The 23121-nt window shown below is 39.9% G+C and overlaps 1 long non-coding RNA gene across 4 annotated transcripts in view; it reads right to left on the bottom strand.

The window, feature by feature from the left end:
* Positions 1-22582, bottom strand: part of LOC131707214 (uncharacterized) — a 115311-nt gene extending 92729 nt beyond the window's left edge. For 3 of the 4 annotated variants that reach the window (XR_009311035.1, XR_009311032.1, XR_009311034.1), the window contains exons 1-2: positions 18795-18930; positions 18421-18463 (exon numbers count right to left, since the gene is read on the bottom strand). This is a non-coding gene — a long non-coding RNA (uncharacterized LOC131707214). Of the gene's footprint in view, positions 1-18420; positions 18464-18794; positions 18931-21529 lie in introns of those variants that run through there. The other variant, XR_009311033.1, reaches the window with a different exon arrangement.
* Positions 22583-23121: the final 539 nt, after the last annotated feature.

The raw sequence follows: 23121 nt of genomic DNA, 5'->3' as shown, positions 1-23121 counted from the left end.
TCGTTCTCTCTTCCTGGCAGCCGCCATTTCAGCACTTCAGAGGGTCCAATCTCTGCAGAAAATGTCTGACGCCGCTCCCTGCTCCCTGCTCCCTGCGTCTCTCACAGTCTGAGCGCATCTTTACAAGCCAGCACGCTCTCTTCTTCTGCTGACCTATATTCTTTTACTTTTACATAACGTTAGAAAAAAAAATGTTAAAAGTCTTTATTGGGGAGAAAGAACTGGGATAGCTTGTGTTGCTATGGAAGTAGATCAGCGTGGTGGGGGGGGGGGTTACGTTTATCAAACTGTTTCATTGCCATTGTTTCCATTACAGTAAAAATGCATCATATCGCTCCATGGGACGTTATCCTTGTTTAAGATTGTCATGGATATGGCTGCATACTGCAAAAGCTTCTGGAAAAAGGGGACACTGATTTAACCATTAGTCTTCTATTTCACATCGCAAGTCCAGTGTTACAACTAATTACTTTTCCTCTACAGAGTGCCATTTGATTTGTACTTGGTCAGGGGAGCTCTAATTACGGGTTTTGCTTGTGTTTGTAGCTAACAAGCCATCGTTCCTTTTGCTATGTAGGTATCAAACATGCAGTTGTATAAGACACACGCGTGTGCTATAGCAAACTGTATTTTAATATTAAAGAAACTTCTCAGTTTACTTGCTGTTCAGGAAGTGTGTTACTGTTTCACTTCCTGGGTCGACCTTTGGGGTCAAAGCACGTTAATGGCTGCAAAACGTGTCAGTCAACGGGGGAAGCAGCTGGCTGAGAGGGAAGAAGGCTAACTGAAGTGACTAACTGAAAGCATGGTGTGCAAACAGAGATTGAACCCAGTGCAGTATCGTGTTTTTAAATGAAATGCTGGAACAGAGTCCTAGAACATGTGCTTATTTCACGACTGCACATTATATATGGAATGTAACAGCATGACAGGTAAGACTTATGGAACTCTTTCATGTGTCATTGGCCATCACCTCACGCCAAGTTGAAAGGTGCATGGGCGTCAGGCTGGTAAGAACACTGCGAGGACAGCGTGTCTCCTGAACCCGCCGAACGAAACGCACAGGGATGGAAAGAATCAGATGCACGTACGCTTGTGGCTTGTTATCTTTTTCTTGGGTTTGAAGTAGATCATGTTTGATTTGTACAAAAGCTCTACTGCTGCAATGCGCTGTAGCCATTATGTACAGCAGGTCTGCTTGTGATGTGGTCGTCTCGCGACCCCCCTGAAACCTTGCAGTGACCCCCAGAGGGTCCTGACCCAAGCTTGAGAATAACTGCTCTACAGGGTCCACTATGACCTGTGGTGGTTCTAGAATTGTGTCAAGTGTCAATAGCTCCATTGTGACCTCATTGCCCCCTGTACAGTACTGGCCACTCCTTGGACTGAGTTTTCTCCTTTCCACAGCAATACAGAGCTTAGAAGCTAAAAGCTTTCATATAGCCTGAAGGGGTTGGACAATTATTAACATCTGCAATGTGTTGCATACACTTTTGCATTTGACTGATTAATGTGTTGAGAAAACAGAGTCCCGAACACGCATGCCTTAATAAATAAAAATGGCATCAAGTTGGTTTCAATCATGACGGGCAAGGCAGCAAATCGGACAGGCTCTGATGGTTGACGTTTGCTTGGCAGGTGCTTTGGTATCCAAGCCAGCTCAACTCTGACGTTTCCCAAGGAACTCATGATTGTCTCGCTTCAGAACACACCTCAATCTGAATCCCTGAAGCAATCAGAGGTGGTTATCATTGCGGAACGGCCAATGAAACATCCACCAGACAAGTCAAGTGGTTACATTGGTTTTTCTAGCTCCGATACATTCTACCGAGCCTCACTAAATATTTGTTCTCCTGAATGATTTTAATGGACTCTTTGTTCAAATAGATGCCTTAGGAGCCATTGAGGTGACTAAGTGGGACAGGGGCAGCCTTGTACAAACACGCTGGCAGGGTTTTTATTGCTGATAAAAGGCTGAGTTTTACGAGGGCTGCCTCACCTTCTCCTGACAACAAGGTTCAAACCATCTGTTTTGTCATTGTGTTGCCCTGAAGATGTCAGGCTTGTAAACCCCAAACAAAGGGTCATTATCAGTGATGTAGGGTCTTACCAGCCCGGCTGACGACATGTAGCCAAAAGATTCAAACCCCCCTTCCCTGAAATGCAAGCCTTTCAACATGAAACATACTTACAAACATCATGCACACATTATTAGGTACTTGAGCTCAGACACGATGTGGTATAGACTCCACAGGGGGCTAGAAGGTTTCTTTCCTGCCCCTTTCCCTATGTTTTTCCCATTGCTGATACACTCTGTTGACCAATATCTTGGAGCAGCCAACCAAAATGCGACTGTAGCACCTGCTGGACATGCACCGACTATCATGCTTTACTGGAATTCTGATCTTTCCCCAGTACTGGTAGATTGTTTGCAATGGTGCTGCTCCCACAGCTTCACAGTGCTGTTAGGATCTCAACACAGGATTATTTGAAAGTCAGGGCGCTGCTAATTTATGATCCTAATAACGGTCAAGGTAGTTTACATTCAAGTCATGGAACATCATCCAAATCTGACATGTGATTCACAAGATACAGCTCAGGCTTATTTTCAGATAGAAAACTTTGTTGCCAATTATTTGCCGACAACAAATGTGCCGCAGCTGGAATGCAGAGTGGAACTTCAAATCAAATTCCCGTCTGTTTTTTTTTTTTTTTTTTTTACTGTCCTCTTAGTGTTTTATGATGTTTTATGAGTGGTCGTTATCGCACTGTTTGTCTTGTCTGCGTTTAAGGGCTTTTCACCTGTGCTCAGAAGTTGCTCCCTCAGTTCTAGCTGCCAGACAGAGATAGTGTAACATAAACTAGATGATCCCGACTGTAGGGATACACAAGATGAACACACCTCAGCCTCAATCCCTGAAGCAATCAGAGGTGGTAATCATTGTGGAACAGCCAATGAAACATCTACCAGACAAGTCAAGTGGTTACGCTGGTGTTTCCACTCCGACACATTCTTCCAATATTTGCAGGTTGTGCTTTTCTACCTACCATTTCTACCGAGCCTGGCTAAATATGTGTTCTCCTGAATGACCTTAACTGACTCTTTGCAGCTATGGTGGTTACAGGACAAGCCACAGTTTTATCTAATTGAAACCACAGATATCCGCGCCGCCTCAGGCTTCTTCAACAGGATTAAGAGGAGGACGTTTTCATCACTTCACATCCCAGCCGTGGAGACGCACTTTTTACTTTCTTCCAGTGGAAAGAAAAAAGAATGACATCCGATCTCCACAGTACAGAGCACTAAAGAAGCTTTCTCCGCTGTCAAAATGGCATGTCGCTAAAAACATGTTTGCACTGAAACCCCTGAAACGAAATGTGCTTTTACATCTGCATAAAACACGTCCTCTCTCAGTATTTATTTCCATTCCCTACAATCATAAAATAAAGATGCTATTTAGGAGACAGGAGACACAAACACAGTGTACAACAGCAGCCCCCCGAAGCAGCCTCAGGTTATGTCTGTGTGGAGGATGGAGAAGATTCCAGTGCACAGCGTGCATGAGGAGAGTGGTGTTGACCTCGCTGCCCTGCTGAGATTACATCATCCAGTATCCCAGCCTGGAAACGAGGGCCCCTTTGTACATGAGAATGATGTCGACTCAAAAGCTTTGCCTGTGCAGGGAACCACAGTCGGGAGGGGGGGAGGGGTTGAAATATATTAGAAAAACTCAGGACTCCTGCGCCTTCGACTCATAACAAATTAAACAAGCTTATGTAAAATATAAATTATTCAAATGCTACATAATGCTTAGCCAATCTGAGCACAGATAGATTTTAATGTATTATGCTGCTACAGCACAAATCAAACCATGCTAATATACCCTGAACCCTGCCGTTATACTGCTATCCCTGCAATTATTGTCATGCAGTTCTTACCGCCCTGGATGAAATACAATTTAATATGATGCATCTTATACTACATGCCATGGTTCGTTTTAAACACAGCACTTCCTTTGACCTGAGTTCACAACATCAGGCCTTTCTATAACAGAGATAGAAGGAACAGTAACTTTAATATAGCAGCGTGTAACTGATCCGCCCTTACTAACCAGACATTCCATTTGCAATAATATTTCCAAAAACTCCAGTCAGTTAACTCAGATTACACAAGTGCTGAGGGTGCTAATGTTGAATAGTTCTTATTCAGTGCTACTGAGTGATTTTTATTTTCTTCTCATCTGGTTTCTTGCCATTCATTCAAATCCAACAACAGAATGACACTGAACGCTGTGTCCGTCCATCTGTCTGTCACACTCGCAGTGATCACAGGAGCTGCCTTGATTGTACTGGTTATAATACATGTTATCACTGGGTACCTGAGCAGCATGAAACCTGAAGATGTGTCTTCCCTAAACCCCGGGAGCCCCAGAGCCAATGCAACGCACCCTCTGGAATCCCTAACAAAGATCCTGCGCTCCCCGCACTGTACGACTCGCCATGCACACCACGCAGCCCTGCTTTTACCAGGGTGAACTGGCTTTAACACAACGCTTGCTGTTTGCATTTGGCATCTATGTTACCATTTCAGGATGGAAGTCTACGTTTAGAATTTGAACAACGTCTGTGTTCAACAGATTTATAACTGTAGTTGCTATTGATAGGTTTCAACAGGGACATAACTTGCATTGAATAATAACTGCCTTGTACAGTAACACGTGGGACCTGTGGGAATAGGCTGCACTTTTAAATAGGACGCGATAACATGATTAAAAATCAAATGTTGCACAAACTTGTTTAGCTTATGCATGCTGGTTGTAATCCAACTTTTCTTTAAAATATGGAAATCGGAACACTCAGGGTTATAATTTGCATCTCTCAGAAGCAGCAGAGCAATTAAAGATTCTGACAGGCTGCTACGAGCTCTTAGCAAAAGCATTCAGTTCATGAATAATGGGGCATTTGTGGTTTCGTCGAGCTTTGCTATGATTTATGCAATGGTTTTTTTCTTTGACCGAAAGCTATGACCTCAGTGACACATGGAATTAGAAGCAAATAAAGAAGGCATACAGATAGAACCCACCCTCCTTTCTACCGCTGTAATTTACTACTGAATTGAATTTCCTTGCCAGCGGTAATGCTACTGTTTTGATACCAGTGTTATGAGCCACTGGCAGAATGGAACTGCGCTGGTAGCATTTTCAGATTTTCAAATGGTATCAAAATGGAATGAACCATCCCACTCTAGGGTTGGAAGGCCAACTAGAAATCACATTTTAACCCCTTTTTCCCCCTAGTCAGAAATGCTGTCCTTATTTCTTAGTGTGGTGCATTAAGCCCCTCTCGAAGGAACATTAAAAGGAAATGGATTTCATTTTTCTTTCAAGCTTTCAGTAACAACCACATTTTTTAATGAATAGTCTCACCACGACACAGCACCTGTAAACCTACATGCATTATTCAGGGGCTGTGGCAGTTGACTTCAGACTGAACCATTTCACCTACCTGAAAGCAACAGTTGCAAACAGAGATTTTCTTTACCCGAGTGCGGTGCCAGATAATTTTCTTTTACTCTAAAGCCTGTGAAGGTGTGCAACAGGTAAGATTTAGGGAATTCTTTCGTTAGCTATAAACCACTTTCACTCATTACTTGCACCAAACAGCATATACAATAAATCCTAGCTGTGTGATAGCACACCACTAAAAAATAGCAACGTTTGAATAAAGAATAAAATGGGCAGAAATATGAAGAACTCATTATGAAAACATACACACCTAAGCACTGTACATACCCAGTGCTGATAATGTGCTTGAGGCATTCACAAGCTTGTCAGCACATTCTTCACATCGTTCCCTCCTTACTGTCTTACTGTTTCAAAGAGCAGGCAGAAGCGCTCTGCCCAAACCCCCATTTCTGTTTTCTTACATAATATCTAGCATTAACTATAAGAGCCTGGAGCACCAGGGCCCTGCCTTCTTTTGGACTGCGAGCACTCCTGCTGCCATTGTGTTCTGCGAGAGCAATGCTGTCCCTGCTAGACTGGTAATAAACGTCACATGATACGAGAGCCACTGGGGGTACTGGGGTACTTCAGCACCGTCTCTATGTGTTCCGGATTATTAAACGATTTAAACTTTATGTTAAAGGGTACATAAGGACCTTCTTATTTGATTGTGCTACATGTTCCCTTCACGTGTACCCGCATGGACCTCTCGGAACTACATTTCCCATCATCGTCCTGCTCACATACGTAGCTGAGATGGATTTACCAGTGAGCAGGAGGATGATGGGAAATGTAGTTCCGAGAGGTCCATGCAGGTACACGTGAATCTTGTGCCAGGGAATGCAATTTAAAAGTGGTCAAAATGTAAAAAAAAAAAAAATTAAAACAATACACACACCTTACGTAAACAGTTGTGGCAACACATGGGAACATGTAACACAATAAAAAAAGGTCCTTATGTACCCTTTAAGGGTAATGAGACCAGGCTGACACCTGTGCACAGCCAGGACACAAACCTGCCCTCTCCTGACTGTAGGATCCGACCTCAACACCAGGACATGCCTTTACCAGGTGAGCTAGGGTCTGTTTTTGATGGCTGTCATGACCCTCACAACAACAGCAGCTAAGTTTCTCTCACGTCCTATATTAAAAATAGAGCTGATAACTAAGGTTTGGCCTGGCAATCCCACACTTTGTTTATCTGCTGCACACTGGCCTCCACGGCTCACTTGGAGAGTGAGATAAGGAGCATAAAGGATGAAGGACAACAGCCTCCATTGTAGTGACAGCTGCAGATAATTCATCATACTTTGCATGTCTTCCAGGACCAATGGTTCGATCTTCTTAAACGTATGTTTTTTTTTCCCAGCATTTTTATTACATAGGTAAAGAAATACAAACACTGCTGGGAACGAGAACCGTTCCCAGGCAGCTGAAGTAAGAGGTAAAGTGGTATTGTTAGCTTTTCATAATGCAAACAGAGGCATTGGAATGACCCCAGCCTTACTGGCACTCTGTACACAATGCTGGCTATTCAACCTGGATTCACCCAGGAGAGCGGCTCTTAAAGGGACAGCGTCCAGCTTTCACAAGAGTTGCACATGCATAGAGGGATCAATGACAAAAAGGAATGCTCTGATACCATTTTTTTTTACTTATAATACTGATTTAGATTTAGTAGTACTATACAGAGCTATTTAAATACAGAGTCTAACAATCGCGTCCAGCCTTTCAATAAAATATAACGCCCCTTAGAAAAGTTTCCCATAGTAAAAGCATGGTACAGCATCGGTAAGCATTATAAAGAATAGCGAGTTAAGGTAAAGCATATTAATAAACATGGCAAACCAGGGTAAACTATGATAAATGGACAGTACAACTATGGTAAAATATAACGTGCAAAGATACTGAGGTAAACTTTTATAAGCGGTGTTGGTCAGGTTGGGTTTACTGCGTTCTTCTGGAGTTTCTGTGGCTTCATCGGAGCCTTGTTGGCTGTCCATGTTGTTTACGCTGTCACATCATTAGGAGCACAAACCCTCCGCCTTTCCACACACCACTTCTCAGTAAATGCATTGGAGGTTTTAGTTTTCAAATAGGGTTTTAATATACTGATAACGATTCGGAACACCTGTTCAGCTGACAACAGCCTTTAAGATTTAGAAATACATGTTGTTGTTTCTTTTAGAAGTTCTGTTTGCCAATGATATGTGGCGCTATCTCTGAATTTTAACCCGGGAGCTGAAAGGTATTTGCATTTTGCTTTTGCATTTTCAAACTCCTGGAGAATACTGCATGATAAAAGAAGATATTTGGCCCACTGTTTTCTTTTGAACTGGCATTGTTCTGAAACATCTTACTGCACACTTGTGCTGTGTGTTCTTTATATATTGGGTTCACCCATCCAGAATGCATCACCCCGTTCTGATATGAGCAAAGTTCCACAGAAAACTGAACACAAACACAGCTGTCACCCCTACATGGACTCGATATAAACGCGTTTCTGCCTGTCTGTGTTTGTATCCAACATTCAGGCATCCCTATAGGTGTGAGTGATGACAAGGCCTGTCCCTAAACTGCACAAGAATCAGGATCATCATGAGACGCACACCAGAAAACAAATATCACCTTCTTCAGCTATCTGAAACAATTCACTACGTCATCCAAGAAAACAGCTGCATAATCAGTGCTGTGTTTTATTATTATAATCACATTTAAGTATCCGCAGGTTTATAGTTCAGAATACTACATTCGTTTTCCTTTTAATAGGTTTGCTTTGTAAAGTCTGTATGCGTGTCATTTCTTGTACAGAGAAGTGCACCTCAACCTTTAGAACGCATTTCAATTTGCATTTAACCTGCTTTTCGCTGCAGAAATACCACTTTCCAAAAGACTGAATTCTCCTAAAAAGAAAAAAAAGAAAAGCTTCTGGATATATTTTGACTCGACGGGAGATGTAATGCCCTTAGGCATGTGTTAAATACCAGGTCTCGATCTGAACTGCATTTCGAAACAGCTTTTGATTACAGTGGTGTGAGCAGCTACATACTTATTACATTCAATAAAACTTTTGCTCCACGTGGCATGCAGAATAATAGGTTACCAACATTACATTTGTTAAACACAGAGGTTTCTTTCTGTGCGTGTGCTACAGCAGTATGGTGGTAGATAAGAAGCACAAACTGAAAACACTAATACAAGTTTTAAAAACACCCATCTCCAGTGCAATACTGACCCACTGAGAAGGCTGCAGTTTGCCCTCTTCTTTTTTCAATAAAGTTCCTTCTTATGTTATCCAGACAATCTTCAATGCACAGCAAACACCAAACCAGCACAACTACAGCAACCCCATTTCTCATTCTCTGTATCATTCATAGCTGTTAGTCAGTCCACTTCCCTCGAAAAAAAAAACACAAAATCCCCCAGCTCTCTCCAGTCTGTGTCAGTGAGTTCAAATTTAGAGTCCTGATAGGCAACTCGGGCAAAAAACTCCTCAGTGAGCACACTCCAAGCAGTCGGGGCTGAAAAGAACATTTGAAATGAACGTTACTTCCTTCCCACTGGCTACTCCTTGTGGAAACACACCTCCCCTCCCAATCCCTTTCAGAAAGCTAGAAATGCGCTCTGAACCAAATTCAGACAACATGCGTACAGATAGACAAGACCCCTGCAGATCAATAAACCAGTAACCTACCACTTCTGACACACAGAGAGAAGAGGAGGGCTCGGGTTACCAACCAACTCAGAGGCAAACTTCTCTTGTCAAGGGGCAGCTCCTGCGGTGCTGCAGATAAGGACCGGAGCATGGTTTTAAAGCCACAAGAACGTTTTTTTAAAATCACAAGGCTCACCAAATGTGTATGATTGGAAAGATACATGTAGTTTTCCAGTAAGGTTAGTGAACTCAATGGTTGATCTAAACAGTTGAAATATTAAATCAGGACTTGTCATTTTACTGACTTGTAAACAGAACACTCCCCAGCTTGTGATTGCTCTGAGATTGTTGCCTTGCAGCATTTAGGGTAGACTGCTTGTCACTGTGCTGCTCCCATGACTGAAGGGGTAACATAATCAGCATCATTTCATAATCTAGTATTCTGTATGATGCCTACAGCTATGGCCAAAGGTTTTGCATCCCCCTATAGAATGAACTCATTTTGCTTCATAAAGTCGAATGAAAGCTGCTGAAGGTTACGTTAACGTGTTGAATTACAAACCGCGTTGTAGTTTTCCATATACTTAACAAAAAACTGGCAAAAATGGAAGAATTTCATAATCTAACATGAAATACCGTACTACTAGTGTGGTTTCCGGTAGACTTTTGAGATATAATTTTGTAGTTTATATTTGATTATATAATGTTAAATAAAAGATCTAAATGATGTTTTTTTTTTTTTTTTTTGTCTCAATCTAAAATTGTAGGCAGTATTTTTTTTTTCAGTTTCAGCATTTCAATTCAGTTACAGTTTTGTTTCTATTTAGTTTCCGTTTTAAATTATTATTTAGTTTTAGTTTTAGCTGCAGTTAACTAAATTCAGAAAGATATATTTCGGTTTTGGAAAAAAAAAAGAATCTTTTTCAATATCTTTACATTTTAAGAGACTTTTTTAGGTTCACGCTGAGTTGCTGCATACAAAAAAAATAAATAAAAAAAAACGTATTTATCTCTTAGAATTCCAGTTCTGTTTTTTGACAGTGCAAACACATCCACCCACATGCTTTGAGCAACAGAGTCACAGAGCAGGAAGTCACTGCAGCTTGGCTGTGCTGTTTACATAGCATTTTCCTAATACAACTCAAAATATTCGTTTTTCTTGTATATTTTTTGTCGTTTCAGTTTCGTTTCAGTATTTAAACATTTTCCAGTTCCTATTACTATTCCGCAAAGGAAAATTTTTATTTTTCGTTTTAGTTTTCGTTAACTGAAAAAACACGGATTCTAGGTGATGCAAAGCTTTCGGCCATAGCTGCAATTCGATTGGAAACAGAAACTCTTGCTGCAATCTACAAAAATAAAACATTCTCGGATTTATACCCAGAAGAGATCAATCCTTTCCCAGTACAGATGAGCAGCATGCAGAGTACACACTGGCCCTTTTTATACATATTATTACAACATCCTGCCATCCCTCAATAACCAATTGTGTGTGTTTTATAAAACAGCATTGACACGTTTTAGAAACTCAATACTTCAGAATTTATAAAAGAAAGGGCAGCACAAAAGAAAAATTGCCAAATAAGTAAGCATGAAAGAACCTTTTAACTGTATTTCTTGGTGCGGTTCCAGGACACTGCCTGGCAGACACGAACGTTTGCTTCAGGGTGGAAGAGGAGATAACACGGTTCAGTCCTGCCATGCTAATGGGCGACAGATCAATGCAGCACAGCGCTGTTTCAGAGCCTCCGAAAATGAGATACATGATCAAAAAAACAGCACCGCCCCTGCTTGAATTACCTACTGAAAGAAAAGGATCAGTCAGCATATATTAATAACGACTGAAATATTCCCTGGAAACTGGCATCCTACCTACAAGGGTAGGACGAAGAATCTGAAACACCCGCCATACCACTGTCAGCCAAATGACACTCGGAAGTTCTGAACATCAATAATTAGACATGGAAGAACCTGCCAACCAATCATTTAGGTATTGCTTAAAACTGACTTGAAATGGAGAGAAGCAACTTTGATACATTACAGATTATAAATCCCAAATGAAATTGTTAAGGACTTTTCTATGTTACCCTATGTGTTCTGATACCATACTCTACATTGTCCAGGTAAACAAACAACCAAACCAAGATTGTTCAGGCCTGGAGTACGATAAAGGGTTGTTTTTTTGTACCGTCATTGAGTCCATATACTTGGACTAATCCTCCTTTCAATGTGTAGAAGATGTTGAGCTCTTATCATTTATACTTCAATCTGTGGCAATTGTGTTTCTGAAACGGACATATACAGTCATACAGAAACTCCCCTTCCGCACTGATTTCTCTTTCAATTTTACTAACCATGATAATTTGTGTTTAAACAAAGACCCTCATCGTGTAAAAGTGACATTTTTTTATGGTGCCTCAGCGTGAATGTTCTATTTGAGTGACAGTCAAAAGGCTTTAAAACGTATTACAAATATAGCTTTTTTTGCTTGACCAGAAAATACATTTTTCAGTGACGGAGCAGATTAAAAGCTTTTCTAAGCCCAGGCCTTGCTTGCTAATGACCCCCCCCCCCCCTCCCCCCCCTCCCCCTTTCCTCGTCTATCATATTGTTTCTAAGCAGGTTCCCTGGAGGTAAAGCCAGTGAAGAGTGTCAGTCAGTGTTTTGTGTAAGCAGGTCTGATTTTCCTCTCTTCGCCTCACTTTCTGAGATGTTATCACAACAAGCAGCCAGACAGCAGGGCTTTTTATTCTTTAACGTTTTAGAATGTTATGACATGTCACCTGACACAGATTAATGGCAAGACTGTTCTTTTATTTACAAAATAATATATGGCTTCAGTAGTCAAGTGGGTATACCCACAAAGTAATCAAACTTTTAAATTAAGACGACTGAATCATTACAGTGGAAAAAACAATTAGACTTGAAGAAAACGATTCACGATAGAAACTGCTCTAAAAATTTACATTACACAATTGTAGGTCAAAGAGGAAGAAACGCCCCCTTCCCCTCCCCCCATAGCAAGCGATTGTCTGAGATTACTGTCATTCAAAACACGCAGGTGTTGGGTCAGCAAGTTCATCTTTTGACAGGTCGCAGCAGAATTCATCGCATTGTACATATCGTGCTTTGACAATCCACCGGAAAAGAACTGCCCAGAGCTATGTGTGCAGAAAGACAGAGCGCAGCACCTTAACCATCTGAAGCACACACTGTAACCTACATGTCTTACTGCGGTCATTCAGACACTGCTGCGTATCTCCCGCTGAACTGAAAGACTGATGTGTTTTGTGTCTGCGAGACCGTTGTGTGAAGGATGAGAAGTGGGGATGTGCATTAATTAGACATGTCTTCCTGTGTGCAGGAGAGAGAATGAAACACAAACAGGGCCAGGAAGGGTTCTACACAACAGCTGGGGAAGAGCAGGATTATTTATACATGACTTTATTAGGGTTTGATGCTCTTAATAACTTGCGCTAAAGACTTGTCTCCATATACTGTATATCAGAATGGCCTTTTCAAATGATGTACAGTGTACATATATATATATATACACACATACATACATAACATGAATGACCTAAAATGTGTTGTTTCAGAATACAATTAGATCAAGTAAATATAGAAGATTAAAAGGAAAATAAATGGATAAACTCAATACCATGATGCCTGAAGGCTTAAATAGAAAGGAATAGTAGATTGTTACATCATTAACTATGTAGTAAATGCCATCATAAGCACATTAGTAGATTTAAATAGAAATACATTAGCGGAATTACCATGGCATCCACTGTTTGTTTTCCAACACATTTTTCCCTGACAAAGGTATGTTAAACTTCATGAAATGTTGTGAATTATTTTTTGGTTATGATTGTCCTGTTTCAGCCAATGAGATATTATGTTCCTTTTCCCATATGCAGCCTGGATTTGTCCATAAAGACACTCTGAAGGTTGTTAAATAAGTTTCACACATTTAATTTGGAAAAGGGAACTTGAATTCAGCATCCCCTCTGTTGCTAGATATATAAGCTGTACAGCTTCATTTGAAAAAGCCATTGCTGAAAAGCAGACAAAAATGTGAAAGAAGGAACTCCAAACTAACTAAAAGAAAGCGACTAAAACATAGAAAGACTTTTTTCCAGTAAATAACCAGGATTATCCTCCATCTAGCTTCATTGTTGTTGCTCCTCAATGTTTAACTAGTGCATACAGAAAGAAAACGTACTATATCTCGCGTTCATCTAAGGATTGATTTCCACGTTTGCAAGCACCATACGTGTCTGTCTCTTTTGTGATAAGACAGCGATCTGGGGCTGTTTCCACCCTCTTTTCTTGGCTGAAGCAGTGAAATGCTAGCTGGATGGCTGAGCCGCTGGGTGCTTCACAGAGCTCTCCACTCTTACATGCCATTCAGTGGTGCAGATCGAATGGTTACACATATGACTTATCACAGGACTCACAGAGGGACGTACAGCCCGCTCCAGTGAAAACCATCCACTGGAAAATAAAAGAACTCACAATACACAATAATAAATCCCTCCATTTGACAAGCAGCACCCCTGATAAGGGATTGCAGCGGAGGCATTGTTTTTAAAGAAGCCTCTGCCGAGTCGTGGAGCACAATAATATGTGCGGTCAAACTGTACACGTACGCAAGCTAAAAAAGAAAGTAATATGGAAACGCAACACTGCTGACGGGGTCTGAGGAGACTGTGGGCAGCAGGGACGGCTGCAAGGTGTTTAAAATAGGGTTTCAAATGTTCTGGAGGGACACTCAGCCCTTCCTTAGTGACGACAGTCTCACATTTCTTCAGAGAAGGCAGAAACTTGAAGTAAAGTTTAAAGTTTATTGTCTACAATCACTGCGACCTCATGAAATTTCCCTGTTGATTGCATCCTTTAAACTCAATATATATATATATATATATATATATATATATTACAATACCAGGATAAAAAGAGCAGCTTCAGAAAGTGTATTATTGATTTTTAAACTGCTACATTCTTTCACTGAATCTGAATGAATTCAGGAGAAACGAGAGCTGGTAATAAAAATCTATTCACTCAGCAGCATTGAATATGATAAAGTGACTCACACCAGACCTCTCAGTGCTTGTTGTGTGACACGTTTTGTCTTCAGTTCTGCATGCATGGAAGAAGTACAGTACTTGACTGATCTCGTATGGCACCAGCGAGGACATCACAACCACTCTGTCACTTTACAAACCATCGTGTTGGACTAACAAGCAGCACTGTTCTTGCATCGCTATCACTGCCTACGAAAAGCCAGCCGGCCGCCTACACAGACGACACCCGATACCTCTCTCCCAGCTCCTGATAATCTGGCAGACTGGAAATATTTCAGCCTATAATGGCTTGCCAATTAGGTTACAGCTTCAATGGCAGCCTTTTTGTTGGATTCCAGGTACAGGACAGCAACGTGCCTACAATTACAAAGAAAGGCCATTTTATTTGCTCCAGTGGAGATTCCACTAGCTGTTTCTTGTCCCCCTTGCCGGTCAGTAAAGTGGTCAGTAATGTGCTGCTGGTTTCAAGATACTATTTAACCGAAATCTCCTGAGACGTGACTGATGGTGGCTTATGGACTGGATAGATTTCGAGTTTCCCGGTCAAAGTCTGTTGCTTACAATTACCTTGTGAAATTGATGTTAGAGAACCTGAGAAGGGATATAGTACACTATCGCTATTAGAAACAGAAGCATGAATGCAAACACCTTAAAAAAGGAAATGTAAAATAAATGCTGATATTCACAGCTACGTATGGCTGTATTTTTAAAGCATTTACTCTAGCTTTTAATTAAAGTCTATTGTTTTGGGGGTTTTTTGTAACATTAACATGATTTGTTTTCTCCTTTTAAAAAAACAGAAATGAATTAAAGACTGGCCAGGCAGTGAATGTTTTCAACATTATCCGACCCTGTGCGATTTCAGGTCACACACGCATGAGAAAAGGCTGTAAAAAAAAAGGACGACGCACGTCTCAAGAGCGTGGATGACATCATTCCGACCAGAAATGATGTCGGTCTGAAGTATGAACCAACCTTTAATCTTTTACCAACTGCAGCCTGCAACTCTCTTCAGAACTTGGGCTTGTCCCAGCAGATTAAGAAAACAAATAATTAAGAAAACAAATACGTAGTTGAGAGCCTGTCAGAGGACTATACCCTAATGAGAGCCCCGCTGTGCTTTACAGATCTCTCTTTGTTGGGTTTGAATGCAGGGAGGGAGAAAGCACAAACAAGGGGATGGGATGGGCTGTGTCACTATGGTAAAAGAAACAACACGTGTTCCCTCACGCTATCCCTTTGAACCTCTGTTCCACGGTCACTGTCAAGATATCAAATCATAGAGAAGCATAACAATACATCAATGAATGTTTAACAAAATAAGCCTCAATTAAGTTATGGCGATTCATTGACACATCTCTACTGGTTAAACTTAGAACATATTCTACCTGCATAAAACCAATTTCAAATGCTCAATATATCTCAGTTAATTCAAATTTTTAAATAGGCATTCCAAGTCTAAAAAATTGAGTCTCACTAAGTTAATGCAGAAGACATAAAATAACCCTTTAATTTATAAAATATATCGAATTGGTTTTCTGCAGCTGCAGTTGCTTGTTACTTCATACCATCAGCAGTATTATTTTCCACTTTAAAGAAGTGGATAGACCTTGCCTCTTCAATCAAGATTCCCTTCTTCTGAAATGAGCAGCACACATATTCACGTTTGTCAATGCCGTCAGCTGGATCTAAGTTAATACTGCAATAAGGTTCAAACTTACCCTGAGAGCAGAGAGCCAGCACTGATACAGAGGCTGCACTGAGGCACAGCTCCTCCTCAAAGGATTCAGTTACCTTAAAGCATGCCTGTTGTCTCAGTAGAACTCTCAAAATCATGTCTTCATTTCATCAATTCCCTTAAATAACAATGGTGTGGGTAGGAAGACCAGAGTTGCCTTTACTTATATCATCTTACTGTGTTTCTATCATTTGGGGTCTGGGATGTGCTCTCAGAATCATGTCTAAACTTTTTAAGTCCATCAGGTACACCAGTGTCCCCATTAACCTGTCCCACCACAACACTGCCCCTAGTGGATATAAGAACTACCACATTTTCTACCACTTATGTATGCATGTAAGTATGTATGCATGCATGCATGTATGTATGTGTGTGTGTATGATTGTTGGAATGTATAAATCGCACATGACTAAAGTGCATGTGTCTAGCCTGGTTGTTTAGGATCGTCCAGTTCAGTTTGCAACACATCTTGCATTTGAACACTGTTTATATAGACCCTGCGATTAATCCAGCTAAGTGCTGAATTCGTCCAAGACTTGGATTGTTGTGTTTTCTGTAACTCACTTGTGATATGCATCCTATTATATGTATTCCCATTGATTGGGTGATATTAATCCAGGTATCTTAATGAGGATATATGTATGGATTATACTGGTCCGAGTACAATTAGTTTTCAATACATTGAACACTGACATGTGTGGTCCTTTTGCACAGGTTTAGTATTATAAGTGGACGGTTTAAATAGATGAGGACGGTCTGGAACTGACTGACACGTTTGTACTTTTTCACTCCTGCCCTGTTTGTCTAGCACCTCTGGCCTGTGCTTTTGTATAAAATAAATGACTTATCCCATTTCCTAGTGTGTAAGAAAACTCATTTATTTCTGCCGTTCACAAGGGCGAGCTAAATGTACCCCACACACAGACACACACACACACAAGGAGACAGCTGTCACCATACAGCGCTGCGTGGACAGTCCTCAAACAGACACAGCCTCGCTGTTATTTCATTTGACACTTGGCAGCTCGGCTCACAAAAAACACAAAACGCCTCAGAAACTGCGTATTAATGTATCTGGTCCAGAGTTCATTTGAGGATACAGTGTATTGTCCATGTAACCGAGCCTGTGCTAGCTGTGAGAATCAGCTTGAGTAAATAACCCCAAATGTACACAGCGGATAGGCGGTAACTGTCTGGCAACCCAACAGACGCAGCGTCTGTCACAATGCACCACATTCTTAATTCCATTTTCTCTCGCTTTAAGAATATCTAGTAAAGGCTCATATTAGATTCTAGAAATACAATGACAGATTTGTGCTCGAAGTTGCGTATTGGTGTGTAATAGTTTCAAAAGCAGGTTATTAGATGAACTGCTTTCTTTAAAGTAAAAGCATTTTTTTATTTTAGAATTTGAAACTGCAATAATTCTGCTGTTTACCGCTGGCCTAACCTCAGGGAATTTGATATCAACTTCATTATTTTGCTGGAGCCCGCTATTTAACAAAAATAAATAGAACTGTCTAATGCAGACCTTGCTTCCTGCAGACTCCAGGTTTCTTATGGTACAGAGTACATACTGCCATTTGGAATTAATCAAGAGGGACTTATTTTTTTTATATAACTGCGAACACAGCATTACGCGGGTTATAAAGTATAAATCTGCATGCAAATTTAGACCAATGTGATTGTTGCTGTCTGGCAAATCCAGCATTATGATTTTCTGCAGTGAGTTTTTTTTTTAAAGAGAAAACATTATATATTTGATCCAGTAAATATCTTGTAATTAGAATGAAGATACCGTTAGTTCAATATTACAACTGAAAAAATTCACAGTCAGGTGATCTTAAAGCCACCAATAAATACAAAATACTACACCACATAACTGACCAACCAAACGCATTAAATGTAGCTCTCTTCTTAAGCATAAGAATCATGATTTCCTCATGAAGTGATTTTTTAAAACACAGTATTTAAAGCAGTTGCTGAATGCCACAACAGGATATTTAAAATAATTTAGAGTCTAAACCACTGTAAACACACATTGCACATTAAAACAAATGAAAATACAAAAGAAGGAGTTGATATTGTTACAGAAAAGACGTTGTATCTTTAACGATGAGAGATCCAAATGAGATGAATTATATTGTGCTTTTATTAGAACAAGGCTCCCTTGAGAAAGGAGGGGGGGGGGCTGGCAGACAGCCAAATATGAGGGGCTTAACAGGAGAGACAGAAAGAGGGAGAGGGCGAGAGAGCTAGAGAAGAGAGTATCCCCCATCACGTGCATTCTTTTATGAGGCACATCTTCGTATATCAATTGAGAAAATGTGAATTATTAGCATAGAAAAGTAATGGGAAAAGTGCTTTCTGTCATTCGGGAAGGATCTTACAGACGCACAAGACAGACATACACGTATTCAGAAATAATGCACTTACTCGTTCTTGCTTCAGGCTTCTGCTGTGGCGTTCAAGCTCCCCCCTGACAAAGGAAAAAGATTTTTTTAAAAAGAGTTCAGCGAACACACACACACATCTGTGAATGGGTGAGCAAGAAAGACGTACAGCTAAGAGTTTACAATGCAGCCGAGCCCTCGTGTGAATTTATTACAGTACACAATACACCGCTTATTAAAGTCATGATTAATACAGCAAAAAAAAACATTACAAACTGAAATCCGGTTAAGGGAAATATTCATGCGCCCTTTTCTCATTCTTTAAAATACCTAGCCCCAAATCAACTGACATACACTCTCTTAAAACATCTATTTCGAGTCTGCACACAACCTCTCCCCTCTGCTGTAGATACATACCCATGGATTAGTTACGGTGAGTCAGGAAGATTGTGCAATGGTTTTTACAGCAAGTGTCTTTTTAAGCACCCGTTTCCCAGTGTGAAGGGGACACTGCAGCTCTTGTAAGAGATTTTCCCAGGCTGTGTGTTTGGAGTCTGCATTTCACGCTAGGATTGGCAATGCCGAACGCCTTCAGAAAGCAAAGCCCAGATCAGCTGCTGGGGGTTTTTTTTCAGTTTTTTTTTTTCCAGGTTACACAAGAGTATAGCTTTGAGTAGAAAAATAACACACACTCCAAAAGCATAGGAAATAGACTATCTATATATTCACTTCATTAGAAAAAAAAATAGAATTTCAATGTTTTATTATATTTTTGTATTGTATTGTATTTTGTAATTCACACGTTAATCTCACTCAATTTATACTGTCATCTATTTTTTTTAAGTAGTTTAAATTTATATATATTTTTAACCCTTTTTTAATAGCTGTATTAATAATATTGCCACGTATACAGCAGTTAAAAAGTTTGCAAACAGACACCATTAAAATATAATTTATTTGTATACTTAACTGACTAAAGCTGCAGACAGTGGTAGTTATAACATAATTGCCTAAATAGTTTAGTTTAATGCAATTCACTGCAAGACAAAAACTCCATCTGGAGTGCTGCGTTGCTAGTGGTTTGTTCTTTTTAAAAACAAAAGGAAAATCCTCTCAAACAGGCATGAAAATAACAGACAGTGCCAACGTTACTCTCATTAAAAAGGAACTTGTAATAGCTCTCAGCATTGCTCTTACAATAATCTTACATTGTTTCCACTGTATTCGGTCCTCATGGTTTAATTACATCTTATGTGTATTCATCCCCTTTCAGTTTGAGCAACTGCTAAAACAACATCAAAGCCCAGATTTAAAGCATAACTATTGTACATATATGTATAGTGTGAGTTTACTGCAATAAATATTATTTTTATTGCACAACAAATAATAAAGATAACATGAAACACTTAATATAGTTTTATACACAGTGGATCTTTATTTCTGTATTATAATTGACATGATTTGTGTATATAAAATAGAAAATAGCTTGACTTAAATATCATTAGGCAATCCCGTTCAAGGATGAAAACGCACGAGCCATCGAGCTGCAGGAAAAAGCCCCATTTTACAATCGTGGATATCATCCATGGACCTGAAAGGCATGTGGATGTGAACTTTTCATTTTATTTAGTGCACTATCCGCTCATGCAGAGCTGTCTTAAAATAGAAATATCATTCTGGCAGATGTGAAGATAATCCCTGAACTACATTCTGAGATATAAAAAAAAAAACACAATCTTTTTATGATTAAATGTCCCACACATTTAATTTTCAAAACCACATTTCTGTTGCAAGCAATTACTATGAATTGATTTAATAACATATAACAAAGCAGTGTATATGAATTTCCTAATTCTATTTTCAATAAATAATTTTAAAAAACATACACAGGGCGGAATCAGAACAATCCATGTACACAAAAATAAATAAACATTTCTTTCCATCTGAAAATGTGTTTCCATAACGTAAAAGGCCACAGTATTAAAATGGCTGTTTTTTGTACTCCAAGTGGGCCATTACAGTTTAGTTCGATAATTTATTTTCTAATTTTTTTTTATTCTCCTAGGGGGGAAAAAATGGTGCTGCTCAGCGCTGACGGTTTATTCAAACAACAGGACGAGGCTTCTAAAGAGTCAAGAGAAAATGAAAAATGGAACAGCACACACAGTATACATGTACAGCACTCAGTGCCACTGTTGTGTCTAGCATCTCTCACATCATACTCCCCCATTCTCCTGAGTCCCCCCCCGCCCTCGTCTTTCTCAGCCTAAGGGGATAAAATGAACCGCATAAGATTAGTTAAATGGCTAAATCTAATTACATTACCATCTTAATAACCCATTAGTTTTACAATAATGACACCGGCGATTGGGTGAACAAAGAACCGCTCATAATTTGACAGAACTCTGAAAAGCAAACCAATTTTGATTGGGTACAGATATTCCTCTGCCTCTCTCTCTCTCTCTCTCTCTTTCTCTCTCTCCCTCGACTATTCTTTCTTTATAAACAGTCATTTTTCTCAGCAATTCTTTCTCCAACCTTGGAACCAGGCAGCTTCGAAAGATCTTTTTTTCTCTAGGGCTCTCGTCGTTTCTTTGTTTTTTCCTTTATTTTTATTAAACGTGCTGGCTCCTGTCTTCATTAGAATTTACTCGCGAAGAATGCGTTGGCACGGTGCCAAATGTAAGTTTTCTGGGTCCTTGACTCCAGGGCAATTCACAGCAAACGCGCAAGCTGTGAAAAGGCTTTTGTTTAATACTTTCCATGCAAATTTGTGCTGTACGCTATTCACAGGCGCTTGCAAAGGCGGGTATGCAAAAAAAAATTAAAGACAAATAGACAAAAAGTTAACGCTTTCAAAAATTCGCTGGGTTTTACTATAGATATTTTCTTGTTCTGGAAAAGAAGATGTCCGTTGTGGAAAATATATTCCTCTGCAAAGCCATGCAACCAGGGCTGAAGCTGCACTGCGGTGCCCGAAGGAAAAAACCAAAAAAAAAAACACTGCTTTTGTTTTGTTTTAGTTTTTTCGTTTGGTTTTGTTTTAGTATTTTTTTTTGTTGGGTTTTGTTTTTCGCCAGCCTGTCGCCAATATTCGATTTCAAGGATTTTGGAATTCAAATAAAGAAGAAGAAAAAAAAAGGAATACTTACAGCGAGGTCTGTTTTTGTGACAAAATGACATGGCGCGACCAGAGTGCAATTAACAGCACAAATTAAAAATAGGAGGCCCGCCTGGTCTCCTCTTCTGACTCAGTATACAGTGCTACTCTACCAAGCAACTTAGAAAACTATACAGACCTATTGTCCTGGCCAATTCACGCTCGCTTTTTTTCACCCCCTCCAAGAATAAATAACTTACTTGTACCTGTGATGCATCTGCTGAATCAGCCAATCGGAATGAGATCTGAGCTCCTGTCTTTCCTCTCACAGAACACTATCTAGTCTCTCTTGCTTTTGCCTGTACCTGGGAAACACATCTGCATCCTTGCTTTGACTTGCTAATCCGCATTTTCCTCCTCCTCCTTCTTCTTCTTCTTCTTCTTCTTCTTCTTCTTCTTCTTCTTCTTCTTCTAAAATTAGTTATTTCTCTTTCTTTAACCTTTAATCACTGTAGCTTTGTTTCATCATCAGATAACATGCTGCTGTAACCCTATCCACACTCTTAAATACATGAGCTCTTTATTTATTTCAATGATGCTTTAATCATTGATATTAACAACGGCCTGATATTGTTTATAACACCATTTATTGCACATGTATAGATCATGACTGATTGTTTATTACTGATCCATAACCTAAAGTGTAATTTTAATGATGGGATTTAGATCCACTCTCATTTAGGTTCATTGTGTCAACCCCAGTATTATTTGCTTGCTATTTCGTGTCATATACTTGTTAAGTTTTCATGTCTTTATTGTAGAGTTGCAAATACTAGATATCGTTCAAATATATTGTTATAGGGCTTACCTTGCAAAGGATGAGTCACGCAGTCAGACAGGTGTCGAGCTCCTGGGTGTAAAGAGACACACCGACTATCCTTCTTCTCTCCTGCGCTGTTGTGGTGGAGGGAACATGATTAACATGCCTAATGCCAGAGAAAAACACGGGTTAAAAAAAACGGGCACTCTAAATGAAAGTAAATATGTAGCTCTGAACTTGCGGGGTGACAATCTGCTGGCATGTTCTAGCACCCTGAGCTAGATGTTAACAATATATAGTTTAGGAAGAATAACTAAACCGTGTCGCTGATCTTAATGTGATTTTCATCTGATGCAATGCCATTTCTAAAGGCTGTAGCAGATCAATGGCAAGGTCTTTAGTATAAAATGAACCAAATAGAAACTCTACAAACTGCCACCGTTCCATGCACACTTCAATGCAGCCACACATCAACAGCATGAATCATTTGATTGGTTAGTTGTTCTGAATGAAGGTCGCACCTGTTCTGCACACGGCCACGGCCATGTCAGGGCTATGCGCACTCATACGTACCTATTTTGGAAGAATTTCCATTCATTTTTTATATTAAATGAAACTTGTTTTTGTTTATTAACAGCTGGGTACGATTGTCCCATTGTTTTCTAAAGGAGATCAGCTGGTATTACTCAATAATGGAACAGCAAATAAAGCACTGCTGAGAGATGGCACTCGTTAATGCCATCTGTTCTAAAACCACAGCTCACTGACGAAACTCTTCACAAGCCCTGCCTTTAAAAACTCTTTCACTGAACTACAGGCAACAG

This window comes from Acipenser ruthenus, chromosome 39 (genome assembly GCF_902713425.1).
Source record: "Acipenser ruthenus chromosome 39, fAciRut3.2 maternal haplotype, whole genome shotgun sequence".
Taxonomy (NCBI): domain Eukaryota; kingdom Metazoa; phylum Chordata; class Actinopteri; order Acipenseriformes; family Acipenseridae; genus Acipenser; species Acipenser ruthenus.
The sequence above is the reverse complement of the archived record's forward strand: the minus strand, read 5'-3'. Positions and strand labels throughout refer to the sequence as shown.